General features: G+C 46.6%; 1 pseudogene; it reads left to right on the forward strand.

The window, feature by feature from the left end:
• Positions 1 to 9,441: 9,441 nt before the first annotated feature.
• LOC126102918 (5S ribosomal RNA) lies at positions 9,442 to 9,559 on the forward strand (annotated as a pseudogene).
• Positions 9,560 to 15,291: the final 5,732 nt, after the last annotated feature.

Here is a 15,291-nt window from a genome sequence, read left to right on the forward strand (position 1 = left end):
GTGTGCGAGTTCCGATTACGTAAGCGACGGTCGGTGAACTGAGCTAGAAGGCCAGTCTAAATGTTTCAGATCGACTAATGGAATAAGACGCACCTCTGAATTTCTGGAGTGTCGTAGTGGCGAAACGGCAGACCGGTTGACCTACTGAACGGCGAGCGCGGGTGAAGGACTTAAGTTTCGGCGAAGAAGGAGCCAAGTGTATGGAGACCGTTAAATCTTGCGGGCCGTGCATTATGATGACAACGGAAAAACGAGTCTTGCAAGTTACATGAGTGACACGAGGTAAATTTTCAATGACCAGTAACTCGATGGAAAACAGGAGTTTCATTAATCGAAACAATAAGAAAGAGAGAATCGAGTCTAATTCATCGTCGACGAAGAGGAATAATAGGTAGAAATGTGGTGGGGAAAGAGATCAGCTGTGTCCTTTACAAAGGAGCCACACTGGCATTCATTTTAATCGATTCAGAAAAACCACGGGAAAATGCAAATCTAAATAATCGGATATGAATTTGTAAGCTATTACTTCGGAATGCTATTCTCCCGCTGTTAATTTTCTTGCATATCGCTCCTCTCTTCAAATTAATAATTGTAAAACGAAGAATGTCAATAATTTAGCAGAACGACTTATCTGGCAAGGAGTGAGCCAAATGCTAGAAAAAGCGATATTCTCCTTCTGATACTGCCGAAGCATGGAGGATTTCTTTTAGTACTCATGTCAATAACTTGACACTTTCCTTTATTTAGGGTCAATTCCCACTTTTCACACCTTACAGATCTTATCTAAATCATTTTGTAATTTGTTTTGGTCATCTGATGACTTTACAAGACTGTAAATGACAGCATCATCTGCAAACAATCTAAGACGGCTATTCAGATTGTCTCCTGTGCCGTTAATATAGATCAGGAACAATAGAGGGCCTATAACACTTTCTTGGGGAACTCCGCTGTTTTACTCGATGACTTTCCGTATATTACTACGAACTGAGACCTTTCTGACAGGAAATCACGAATCTAGTAGCACAACTGAGGCGATATTCCATAGGCAAACACTTTGGTTAGAAGACGCTTGTGAGGAACGGTGTCAAAAGCCTTCTGGAAATCTAAAAATATGGAATCAATTTGACATCCCCTGTCGATAGCACTCATTACTTTATGAGTATAAAGAGCTAGTTGTGTTTCGCAAGAACGATATTTTCTGAATCCGTGCTATGTGTCAATAAACCGTTTTCTTCGAGGTACTTCATAATGTTCGAATACGGTATATGTTCCGAAACCCTACTGTAAATCGATGTTTGTGATAGCCGGCCGGAGTGGCCGAGCGGTTCTAGGCGCTACAGTCTGGAACCGCACGAACGCAACGATCTCACTATAACGTTTTGATATGAATTCATTTGTCCTATCCTACAATTTTACCATCCTGTGATATAATGTTGTATAACCACCTATCCTATTGTTATACCGATAACATGTTTTAACGACGACCAGTTTCGGAGGATAAGGTACCGAAAGTTTACTTATTTATACACTCCTGGAAATGGAAAAAAGAACACATTGACACCGGTGTGTCAGACCCACCATACTTGCTCCGGACACTGCGAGAGGGCTGTACAAGCAATGATCACACGCACGGCACAGCGGACACACCAGGAACCGCGGTGTTGGCCGTCGAATGGCGCTAGCTGCGCAGCATTTGTGCACCGCCGCCGTCAGTGTCAGCCAGTTTGCCGTGGCATACGGAGCTCCATCGCAGTCTTTAACTCTGGTAGCATGCCGCGACAGCGTGGACGTGAACCGTATGTGCAGTTGACGGACTTTGAGCGAGGGCGTATAGTGGGCATGCGGGAGGCCGGGTGGACGTACCGCCGAATTGCTCAACACGTGGGGCGTGAGGTCTCCACAGTACATCGATGTTGTCGCCAGTGGTCGGGGGAAGGTGCACGTGCCCGTCGACCTGGGACCGGACCGCAGCGACGCACGGATGCACGCCAAGACCGTAGGATCCTACGCAGTGCCATGGGGGACCGCACCGCCACTTCCCAGCAAATTAGGGACACTGTTGCTCCTGGGGTATCGGCGAGGACCATTCGCAACCGTCTCCATGAAGCTGGGCTACGGTCCCGCACACCGTTAGGCCATCTTCCGCTCACGCCCCAACATCGTGCAGTCCGCCTCCAGTGGTGTCGCGACAGGCGTGAATGGAGGGACGAATGGAGAGGTGTCGTCTTCAGCGATGAGAGTCGCTTCTGCCTTGGTGCCAATGATGGTCGTATGCGTGTTTGGCGCCGTGCAGGTGAGCGCCACAATCAGGACTGCATACGACCGAGGCACACAGGGCCAACACCCGGCATCATGGTGTGGGGAGCGATCTCCTACACTGGCCGTACACCACTGGTGATCGTCGAGGGGACACTGAATAGTGCACGGTACATCCAAACCGTCATCGAACCCATCGTTCTACCATTCCTAGACCGGCAAGGGAACTTGCTGTTCCAACAGGACAATGCACGTCCGCATGTATCCCGTGCCACCCAACGCGCTCTAGAAGGTGTAAGTCAACTACCCTGGCCAGCAAGATCTCCGGATCTGTCCCCCATTGAGCATGTTTGGGACTGGATGAAGCGTCGTCTCACGCAGTCTGCACGTCCAGCACGAACGCTGGTCCAACTGAGGCGCCAGGTGGAAATGGCATGGCAAGCCGTTCCACAGGACTACATCCAGCATCTCTACGATCGTCTCCATGGGAGAATAGCAGCCTGCATTGCTGCGAAAGGTGGATATACACTGTACTAGTGCCGACATTGTGCATGCTCTGTTGCCTGTGTCTATGTGCCTGTGGTTCTGTCAGTGTGATCATGTGATGTATCTGACCCCAGGAATGTGTCAATAAAGTTTCCCCTTCCTGGGACAATGAATTCACGGTGTTCTTATTTCAATTTCCAGGAGTGTAGTAGGACAGAGACACGGCGGTGTTAGTTCATATAACAAAATGTGCATTCTGCTCTCTCACTGATATGATGTGGCTCGCCACAAATTCCTCTCCTGTGGCAATCTTTTCATTTCAGTGTGGCAGTTGCAATCTGCGTCCTCAGTTAATTGTTGGATGTATTCCAATCTCTGTAATCCTTTAAACTATTTACCCTCTACAGCTCCTCTTAGTATCATGGAAGCATCCTGTTCTCTTAAAAGATGTCTATCATTCTGACCCTTCTCCTTGTCAGTGTTTTCCATATGTTTCTTTCCTCTTCGATTCTGTGCAGTACCTCCTCCTTCCTTTCCGTAGCAGTCCACCTAATTTTCAACATAACGCCACATCTCAAATGCTTCGATTCTCTTCTGTTCCTGTTTTCCGACAGTCCGTGTCTCACTAACAAACAATGCTGTGTTCCAAACGTACATTCATTCTCAGACATTTCTTCCTATAAATTTGGCACTAGTAGACTTCTATTGGCCAGGAATGCCCTTTTTGCCAGTGCTAGTCCTTGCTTCTTCCGTCATGCGTTAGTTTGCTGCCTAGGTAGTAGAATTCCTAAACTTCGTCTGCTTCGTGATACCCAGTTCTGATGCTGAGTTCCTCACTTGCACTGAGTATAGGAATACCATCAGCGAATCTTACACTATGTGATCAAAAGTATCCGGACACCGCCGGCCGGGGTGGCCGAGCGGTTCTAGGCGCTACAGTCCGGACCCGCGCGACCGCTACGGTCGCAGGTTCGAATCCTGCCTCGGGCATGGATGTGTGTGAAGTTTAAGTAGTTCTAAGTTCTAGGCGACTGATGATCTCAGAAGTTAAGTCCCATAGTGCTCAGAGCCATTTGAACCATTTTATCCGGACACCTGGCTGAAAATAACTTACAAGTTCGTGGCACCCTCCATCGGTAACGCTGGAATTCAATATGAAAAACACGACCACACCATTACACCACCGCCTCCAAATTTTACTGTTATAGCTACACATGCTGGCAGATGACATTCACTAGGCATTCGCTATACCCACTTCCTGCCATCGGATCGCCCTTGTGTACCTTGATGCGTCACTCCACATAATGTTTTAATGTTTTTCCACTGTTCAATCGTCCAATGTCTACGCTCCTTACACCAAGCAAGGCGTCGTTTGGCATTTACTGGCGTGATGTGTGGCTTATGAGCATCCGCTCGATCATGAAACCCAAGTTTTCTCACCTCCCATCTAACTGTCAGGTACTTGGAGTGGATCCCGATGCAGTTTGGAATTCCTGTGTGATGGCCTGGATATATGTCTGCCTGTTACACATTAGCACCCTCTTCAACTGTCGGCGGTCTCTGTCAGTCAACAGACGAGGTCGGTCTGTACGCTTTTGTGCTGTACGTGTCCCTTCACGTTTCGACTTCACTATCACATCGGAAACAATGGTCCTAGGGATGTTTACGAGTGTGGAAATCTCGCGTACAGACGTATGACACAAGTAACACTCAATCACGTGACCACGTTCGAGGTCCGTGAGTTCCGTGGAGTGCCCCTGTCGAACATGCCATAGTAGGCCTACTTTCAGTGGATCCTGATGCAGTTTGGAATTCCTGTGTGATGTTTTTTTAATTTTTTTATCTACACATCAAATTCCGTAGCACCAAATTGAGGAGCAAATTTTCAAGGTCATGGAACGTGTCAGTACATGAAATTACAACATAAAAGTAATAACAGATAAAAATAAAATGTTTATGAACCCGAAAAAAGTCAGTCCATAAGTTTAAGTAAGCGCAGTCAACAAAACGAGAATCAGCTTAATTTTTCAAGGAACTCCTCGACAGAATAGAACGAGTGACCCATGAGGAAACTCTTCAGTTTCGATTTGAAAGCGCGTACATCACTGCTAAGATTTTTGAATTGGAGTTGTAGCTTATTGCAAATGGGTGCAGCAGTATACTGCACACCTTTCTGCACAAGAGTTAAGGAAGTCCGATCCAAATGCCATCTATTATGTACATTACGTATGTAGATTGTGGACATTTGGGAATGTGAGTCTCACGGGGAGTGTGCAAGGGATAAATCCCTGCAGTCGCGCTGTTAATCTGTGTCCTCGGTGGGTCAGATGGATAGAGCGTCTGCCATGTAAGCAGGAGATCCCGGGTTCGAATCCCGGTCGGGGCACACATTTTCAACTGTCCCTGTCAAGGTATATCAACAACACCTGTCGACAGCTGAGGGTTTCAATTAATTATCGTTTATTCTAGGGAAGCTGCACGGTCATCAATGGTATCTGCTCTTTCTAGAACAGTTACGTGCCGGCCGGTGTGGCCGTGCGGTTAAAGGCGCTTCAGTCTGGAACCGCGTGACCGCTACGGTCGCAGGTTCGAATCCTGCCTCGGGCATGGATGTGTGTGATGTCCTTAGGTTAGTTAGGTTTAATTAGTTCTAAGTTAGGCGACTGATGACCTCAGAAGTTAAGTCGCATAGTGCTCAGAGCCATTTGAACCATTTTGAGAACAGTTACTTGTTGTGGATTGGCAAGACAGCCAACCCACTATGACAGGAAGCCATAAGGTACGCGTTTTAGCTCACGCAGGCTGGCGTGAGGTCTGGAACAGGTAAAGTAATTGAGACTAGCAAATAAAGTACGTAGCTGCTGGAATACTTAACTTTAATCCATAATTGGTGAACATCGCTCTTGACGGTACATGTTTTACAGCATCAATAGTAACTGGTAATGGCGCCTTGCTAGGTCGTAGCAAATGACGTAGCTGAAGGCTATGCTAACTATCGTCTCGGCAAATGAGAGCGTAATTTGTCAGTGAACCATCGCTAGCAAAGTCGGCTGTACAACTGGGGCGAGTGCTAGGAAGTGTCTCTAGACCTGTCGTGTGGCGGCGCTCGGTCTGCAATCACTGATAGTGGCGACACGCGGGTCCGACGTATACTACCGGACCGCGGCCGATTTAAAGGCTACCACCTAGCAAGTGTGGTGTCTGGCGGTGACACCACATTACTATCTTAATTATATAACACAGGGGAAGGACTTGTCGACGTCGCCAGTTTTGGAGAAGACGTAGCTATGTCCGTGACAAGCTTTGTCATTACACTAAACAGTAGTCAGATTCTGACGTATGAAATGAGTAGAACATAGCGTAGGTACGCAGTCTCATCTCTGCACGCGTAATGTACAGACTTCTCGTCCCATCTAAAAAAAAGTTTCGGTCCAACAGTAACAATAGTGATAATGAGAAGCTTGCTATTTCAAATTGCAGGTTCTTCGTATACTCTACTGAACACTAGCATATAGTTCGCTGTAGAGCACCGTTATTACAACTTACATATCATGATTTCGTCATTCAGATGGCCTCGCCTATATTGACTTGTGCTGAGAGAAAACTTTATGAAGTGCCTCTGGCAGTCAAGTCAGAAAAATATAAAGATGTCATGAAGCTTGTCAAGAAATACATTGATTAGCCAGAACATTATGACCACCTAACTAACAACCGGTACGTCCAATTCTGGCACGGATAACAGCGGCGACGCGTCGTGGCGTTGAAGCAATGAGGCCTTGGTAGGTCGCTGGAGCGAGTTGGCACCATATTTGCACACAAACACTGGTCACTTAATCCCCGGAAATTCCAGGGAGCGGGGCGATGAGCTCTGACACCGCGCTCAGTCACATCCATGGTGTGATCAAATGGCTCTGAGCACTATGGGACTTAACATCTATGGTCATCAGTCCCCTAGAACTTAGAACTACTTAAACCTAACTAACCTAAGGACAGCACACAACACCCAGCCATCACGAGGCAGAGAAAATCCCTGACCCCGCCGGGAATCGAACCCGGGAACTCGGGTGTGGGAAGCGAGAACACTACCGCACGACCACGAGATATGGTGTGATCGATAGGGTTCAGATCTGGCGAGTTGGGTGGGTGGGGGAGGAGGGGGGGCAGCACATCAATTGCAACTCGCCACTGTTTTCCTCGAACCACTCCATCACACTCCTGGCCTTGTGACATGGGGTATTATCTTGTTTAAAAATGGCACTGCCGTCGCGAAACATGATCGTCATGAAGGCACGTACGTGCTGTGCAACTAGCGTACGATACTCTTTGGCCGTAATGGTGCCTTGTACGAGCTCCATTGGAACCGTGGATGCCCACGTGAATGTTTCCCAGAGCATAATGGAGCCGCCGCCAGCTTGTCTCCGTCCAATAGTACAGTTATCAAGGAGCTGTTCCTCTACAAGACAACGGTTCAAATGGTTCAAATGGCTCTGAGCACTATGCGACTTAACGTCTGAGGTCATCAGTCGCCTAGAACTTAGAACTAATTAAATCTAACTAACCTAAGGACATCACACACATTCATGCCCGAGGCTGGATTCGAACCTGCGACCGTAGCGGTCGCTCGGTTCCAGACTGTAGCGCCTAGAACCGCACGGCCACTCCGGCCGGCTGCAAGACAACGGATTCGTGCTTTCCCTTAGGCATGATCAGGAAGGTATCGGATTCGTCAGATCATGCAACCCTCTGCTACTGCGCCAGCGTCCAGTGCCGATAGTCAAGTGCCCGTTTCAGTCGTAGTTGCCGACGTCGTGGTATTAACATTGGCACATGCATGGGTCGTCGGCTGCGGAGGTCCATCGTTAGGAGTGTTCGATGCACTGTGTGTTCACACTTGTACTCTGCTCAGCATTAAAATCTTATGTTAGTTCCGCAACAGTACGCCGCCTGTCCTGTTTTACCAGTCAGCCCAGCATACGACGTCCGGCATGTTTAATGAGGGGTGGCCGCCTAACCTCACGACGTCTGCGCTTGGTTTCACCTTGGTTTCGCCACGTGTTGAAGACACTTACTACAGCACTCCTCGAACAGCCGACAAGTCGTGCGGTCACCGAAACGCTCGTGCCGAGTATCCGGGTCATCACAATCTACTCTCGGTCAAACTCAGACAGATCGCGCGCCTTCACCATTCTACACACCGACAACACGCTCCCGCCGACCGAGGTGATCTAGCGGTTCTAGGCCCTCAGTCCGGAACCGCGCGACTGCTACGGTCGCAGGTTCGAATCCTGCCTCGGGCATGGATGTGTGTGATGTCCTTAGGTTAGTTAGGTTTAAGTAGTTCTAAGTTCTAGGGGACTGATGACCACAGATGTTAAGTCCCATAGTGCTCAGAGCCATTTGAACCATTTGAACACGCTCACTGATATTACGTCCACTCTGCGTGTGTGTGAATAGCAGTCAGTCCTCGCCGCGTGATGCTGCTGTCGCCTGGACGGGTTTAAATCGATAGTAGGCCAGTAGTCATAAGTTTTTGGCCAGTCAGACATGATTTCGTCATTCAAAACGGCTCACCTACATTTTCTTGTTCTGAGTGAAAACTTTATAAATTTCCTAGTCCAGCTTTAGACATAGAATTTTATCGCAAATTGGTCTGTGACAGAATTGTTACGGATAATACAGTCAGTACATCTTATTAAAGTTCCACGGCTATAACTTTTATTAGGGTACCCACTTTCTGTAACTCTCAAACTCCTCATAATATTCAGTGACTCGTAAATTGCTAACATTCGTGCATATTCGTGAAACCAAGTTGTTAGGTGCAAGAGAGAGGCCATTTGGGTAGCGAAATAAGTGACGATGGCCAAAGAAGAGAGTATGTAAATGCAGACGGACTATAGCACGAAATTCATTCTGAAGGAGAGGAATTTGTTAACATTGAATGTAAATTTAAGTGTTAGGAAGTCTTTTCTCAAGGTGTTTGCCTGGAGTGTAGCCTTGTATGGAGGTGAGTCCGGGGCGACAAGCAGTTCAGACAAGAAGAGAACAGAAGCTTTTCAGATGTTGTGCTACAGAAGAATGCGGAAGATTAGATGGGTGGATTGTAAGCTCACTAACTAAAAGAAGGGAAAGGTTGATAACACACATCCCGAAACATCCAGTTAACTTCAGTTCTATAATGAGTGGAAGTGTGGAGGATAAAAATTGTAGAGACAGACCAAGGCATGAATACGTTAAGCAGGTTCAGATGAATGTAGGTTGCAGTAGTTGTTTGGAAATGCAGAGGCTTGCACAGGATAGAATAGCGTGCACAGCCGCATCAAACCAGTCTTCGGACTGAAGACCACAAAATCAATTTGCAGTGAGACGTCGGTGATCCTTTGGTCGAAAAAGTTTGGAGCGTCGTATATTTATGATCAATGCGTTGCATTTTTTATGTTGTGAACCACCTGTCAGTCTTTCTCGCGCGTGTCGGTTATCTGAAGGTCTTCCTATTTTCTAAGAGTTTTATAATAGTTTTACAGATGGTGCACACAACTATGGAAACACCAAAATCACAGCACATTATCATACCCAATACAGAGTAGGGAAGCCGTTGGCATTTCAAACAGGTTACAGTTGTCTCGGAATGCATAAATAAAGGTTCTGTATGGTTTCCCAGAGACTCTTATGCCACTCTTTCTGAAAGGTAGTGACAAGTTCGCCAACGGTCTAGCCGCAGTGGTAACACCGGTTCCCGTCAGATCACCGAAGTTAAGCGCTGTCGGGCTGGGCTAGCACTTGGATGGGCGACCATCCGGTCTTCCGAGCGCTGTTGGCAAGGTAGGTACTCTCAACCCTTGTGAGGCAAATTGAGGAGCTACTTGACTGAGAAGTAGCGGCTCCGGTCTCGGAAACTGACATACGGCCGGGAGAGCGGTGTACTGACCACATGCCCCTCCATATCCGCATCCAGTGACGCCTGTGGGCTGAGGATGACACAAGCAGCCGGTCGGTACCTTTGGGCCTTCGTGGCCTGTGGGGGAGGAGTTTAGTTTAGTTTTTAGTGGCAAGTTTAGTTAATGACGATGGAGGTGGATTGCGACAATGCACCCTTCTCTCCAAAGCATACTACAGAAGATCAATAGGACATCTGGTTACTTCGGTGGCCAGGGCAGATGTAACAATCCATCCTAATGCTCGTAAAACCAATCCTGAACGATGCGAGCGGTGTGAACAGGGGTCCTGTCCTTTTGGAACACACATCGTTACCATTATGGAGCAAACACTGTGTCCCGGGATGGACCTGATCAACCAAAATGAACATATAATCTATAATGTGCGTATTTGAACCATCAGCTGCTTTTATTTTAAACCCAAATAATAACCGGTATCAGTCTTGGACCATCTTCACGGATAAGCGTTAAAATAGTTAAGCCATCATATTACATTAGTCATTCCTTAAAATTTGTAGTGCATGTCATGAATTTCAATATATGATACAGGACTTTTAGAAACAAACATACCAGCACTAAAAGTACCGTGAAGATGATCCAAGACTGAAACCGGCTGATATCTGTGTTTAGAATAAAAGCAGCTGATGGTTGAGATATGCATTTTATTCATTACTTAATTGCTATTGACAGTCACCTTCCAAAAAAAGTTTAGCACACATAATCCTTGGCAGTAATTCGCCCTTTGAGACCAACCATGGGGCCCATGGAATAGAACAGTATGCTTTCCCAAATCGTCACCAAACCATCGCCGTGTTCATGTCTTGGGACGTGAACCCGGCGAGAAGTTGGAAACAGTGTGAAATAAGACTCATCCGACCATATGACGTTCTTCCAGTGCTCCATGGTCGGGTTTTATGGCTTCGACACCAATTCTTCCTACTACGGGCATTCACATTACTGATGAGTGGATTTGGATTGCCAGCTAGTCCTGCAATTATCTTCTCTTGGAGCTCCCTTGAAATTTTTTTTTTGTGCTGACAGGTTTCGCGAGTATGACATTGAGTTCCGCAATGTCTTTCGCAGTCGTCTTCCCCTTTATTTTTCGGCATAATCGTCTTCATTGACTAACCGTCAGAATCACTCAACGCACACTTTCGTTCACGTTGTGACTTAGCAGATGATGTTTTCCAGCTTTCCCTGCCTGCGGTAAAAATCTACGGTAGGGTGCCTATGAAACGCTGAACGCTTCGGCTACCTTGCTTACGGAAATACCCACCATAAGAGCGCCAACGGTGAGTCCACGTTAGAATTCACTTGGCTCCAACACAATGCATTCACATCTGTCCAGTACACTGTTCTGACAAAGGCCGGCACTTACAACGTGTTGAGGACATTGCAAAAGTGCCGTTCGTGGTCAAATACAACAGTGCAACCTGCACGCTCAGCTAGCATATACAGGGAAGAGCCAAATATTGTGTAGGGCCCCCTCGACCACCCAGAAGTGCAGCAACACGACATGGCATGGACTCGACTAATGTCTGAAGTAGTGCTGGAGGGAACTGGAACTACGAACCCTTCACGGCTGTCCATAAAACCCTAAGAGTACGAGGAGGTGGAGATCTGTTCTGAACAGCACCTTGATAGGCTTCCAGATACACCCAACAGTGTTCATGTCTGGGGAGTCCGGTGGTCAGCGGAAGTATTTAAACGCAGAAGAGTGTTCCTGAAACCAGTCTGTAGCAATTCTGGACCTGTGGGGTACGCGTTGCCCTGCTGCAATTGACCAAGTCCGTCGGAATGCACAATGGAAATGAATGGATGCAGGTGATCAGGCAGCATGCTTACGTACGTGTCACCTGTCAGAGTCGTGTCTAGACGTATCAGGGGTCCCATATCACTCCAACTGCACACGACCCACACCATTACAGAGTCTCCACCAGCTTGAACAGTCCCCCGGACCCATGGATTTTTGAGGTTGTCTCCATAGCCGCAGACGTCCATCCGCGTGAGTCCATTTGAAACGAGACTCGTCCCATCAGGTAAAATGTTTCCAGTCATCAACAGTCCAACGTCGGTGTTGACAGGCCCAGGCGAGGCGCAGAGCTTTGTGTCGTGCTGTCATTAAGGGTATACGAGTGGCCCTTCGGCTTCGAAAGCCCATATCGATGGTGCTTTGTTGACTGGTTCTCTCGGTGACACTTGTTGATGGCCCAGCATTGAAATCTGCAGAAATTTGCGGAAGGGTTGCACTTCCGTCATGCTTAACGATGCTCTTCATTCGTCGTGGGTCCCGTTCTTGCGGGATCTTTTTCCACCTGCAGCAATGTCGGAGACTATATGTTTTACCGGATTCCTGATATATCGTGAAATGGTCGTAGGGTAAAATACCCACTTCATTGCTACCTCGAAGATGCTGTGTCCCATCGCACTTGCGCCGATTATAACACCACGTTCAAACTTAAATCTTGATAACCTGCAATTGTAGCAGCAGTAACCGATCTAGCAACTGCGCCAGACACTTGTTGTCTTAAATAGGCGTTGCCTACCGCAGCGCCGTATTCTGCCTGTTTACATATCTCTGTATTTCAATGCGCATGCCTATACCAGTTTCTTTGGCGCTTCAGTGTACATTTACGTTCAAGAATTCATTTCCCCGGTGTTTCCGTATTTTTGTCCAGCGCCTGTACATCCAGGGAAAGTCTCATGGACCTGCTTTGCCATTTATACAGATTGGTCCACTGATCGTCACAGGGCCAAATATCTAACGAAATAAGCATCAAACGAAAAAACTACAAAGAACGAAACTCGTCTAGCTTGAAGGGGGAAACCAGATGGCGCTACGGTTGGCCCGCTAAATGGCGCTGCCCATAAGTCAAACGGATATCAACTGCGTTTTTTAAAATAGGAACCCCCATTTTTTATTACATATTCGTGTAGTACGTAAAGAAATATGAATGTTTTAGTTGGACCACTTTTTTCGCTTTGTGATAGATGGCGCTGTAATAGTCACAAACGTATAAGTACGTGATATCACGTAACATTCCGCCAGTGCGGACGGTATTTGCTTCGTGATACATTACCCGTGTTAAAATGGACCGTTTACCTATTGTGATCAAAATGCCTAACGGGCGTGTGCTATGTATGCTGCTCGGTATCCTGGACGACATCATCCAAGTGTCCGGACCGTTCGCCGGATAGTTATGTTACTTAAGGAAACAGAAAGTGTTCAGCTACATGTGAAACGTCAACCACGACCAGCAACAAATGATGATGCCCAAGTAGGTGTTTCAGCTGCTGTGCGGCTAATCCGCACATCAGTAGCAGACAAATTGCGCGAGAATCGGGAATCTCGAAAACGTCGGTGTTGAGGATGCCACATCAACATCGATTGCACCCGTACCATGTTTCTATGCACCAGGAATTGCGTGGCGACGACTTTGAACGTCGTGTACAGTTCTGCTACTGGGCACAAGATAAATCACGGGCCGGTCGCGGTGGTCTAGCGGTTCTAGACGCTCAGTCCGGAACCGCGCGACTGCTACGGTCGCAGGTTCAAATCCTGCCTCGGGCATGGATGTGTGTGATGTCCTTAGGTTAGTTAGGTTTAAGTAGTTCTAAGTGCTAGGGGACTGATGACCACAGAGGTTAAGTCCCATAGTGCTCAGAGCCATTTGAATCATTTGAACCATAAATCACGGGACGATGACAGATTTTTTGCACTCGTTCTATTTAGTGACTAAGCGTCATTCACCAACAGCGGTAACGTAAACCGGCATAATATTCACTATTGGGCAACGGAAAATCCACGATGGCTGCGACAAGTAGAACATCAGCGACCTTGGCGGGTTAATGTATGGTGCGGCATTGTGGGAGAAAGGATAATTGGCTCCCATTTTATCGATGGCAATCTAAATGGTGCATTTCCTACGTAATGTTCTACCGATGTTACTACAAGATGTTTCACTGCATGACAGAATGGCGATGTACTTCCAACATGATGGATGTCCGGCACATAGCTCGCGTGCGGTTGAAGCGGTATTGAATAGCATATTTCATGACAGGTGGATTGGTCGTCGAAGCACGATACCATGGCCCGCACGTACACCGGATCTGACGTCCCCGGATTTCTTTCTGTGGGGAAAGTTGAAGGATATTTGCTATCGTGATCCACCGACAACGCCTGACAACATGCGTCAGCGCATTGTCAATGCATGTGCGAACATTACGGAAGGCGAACTACTCGCTGTTGAGAGGAATGTCGTTACACGTATTGCCAAATGCATTGAGGTTGACGGACATCATTTTGAGCATTTATTTCATTATGTGGTATTTACAAGTAATCACGCTGTAACAGCATGCGTTCTCAGAAATGATAAGTTCACAAAGATACATGTATCACATTGGAACAACCGATAAAAAATGTTCAAACGTACCTACGTTCTGTATTTTAATTTAAAAAAACCTACCTGTTACCAACTGTTCGTCTAAAATTGTGAGCCATATGTTTGTGACTGTTACAGTGGCATCTATCAGGAAGCGAAAAAAGTGGTCCAGCTAAAACATCCGTATTTCTTTACGTACTACGCGAATATGTAATAAACATGGGGGTTCCTATTTAAAAAAACGCAGTTGATATCCGTTCGACCTATGGCAGCGAAATCTAGCGGGCCAACCTTATCACCATCTGGTTTCCCTCTTCAAGCCAGACAAGTTTCGTTCTTTGTAGTTTTTCCGCTTGACGCTTATTTCGTGAGCTATTTGACCCGGTCACGATCAATAGACCATCCTGTATACTTAATGAATAGTAACGATCCTTAGACTTGTTCTGGATGGACAGAACAGCCTCCATACATTTGAATTTTTACTTTCATGGATTTTCGAACTCTCAAGTGCACAATAGATTTGGATACATCATCCTCATAAGTACTGTATGACAGAAATTACATGCCACTCAGTTACGCATTGAGGGGTCGTCAATAACAACGGCTTCGGAATAAGTAAGCGCAAACTACCCACACACAAGTATTTGCCGTTCAGCCACGCTTTTAGGTTTGACATGAGCACACGCTCGAATCAAGCAAGTGTTCTTATTGTTGTGGTCTTTAGTCCGAAGAGTGGTTTGATGCAGTATTCTACGAGTACATTAGTCTGCCCTTTAGAACCTCTTCACCTCTGCACAATTACACAACCTACATCCACATAAACTTGCTTACCGTATTCAAACCTTGGAAATTCTCTACAATTTTTAGTCTCTACATGTCCTTCCATTAACAAACTGGCAATGTCTTGGTGACCCACGATGTGTTCTTTCAACTAATCCCTTCTTTTAGTCGAGTTGTGGCATACATATATATAGTTTTTCCCAGTTCGACTCAGTCCCTCCCCACTAATCCTTCGACCTACTACTCATTAAATCTTCAGCATTCTTCTTTAGCACCAGATTTCAAAAGCTTATCATCCACGTTTCGCTTCCGCACAGGGCTACACTCCAGACAAGCACCTTCAGAAAAAGAATTCCTCACACTTATGTTTATATTAAATGTTAACAAATTCCAATTTTTCAAAAATGGTTTTCTTGCTATTGCATGTTTGCATCTTATATCCTTTTCTCTTCGGT

This window comes from Schistocerca cancellata, chromosome 1, assembly GCF_023864275.1.
Source record: "Schistocerca cancellata isolate TAMUIC-IGC-003103 chromosome 1, iqSchCanc2.1, whole genome shotgun sequence".
NCBI lineage: Eukaryota > Metazoa > Arthropoda > Insecta > Orthoptera > Acrididae > Schistocerca > Schistocerca cancellata.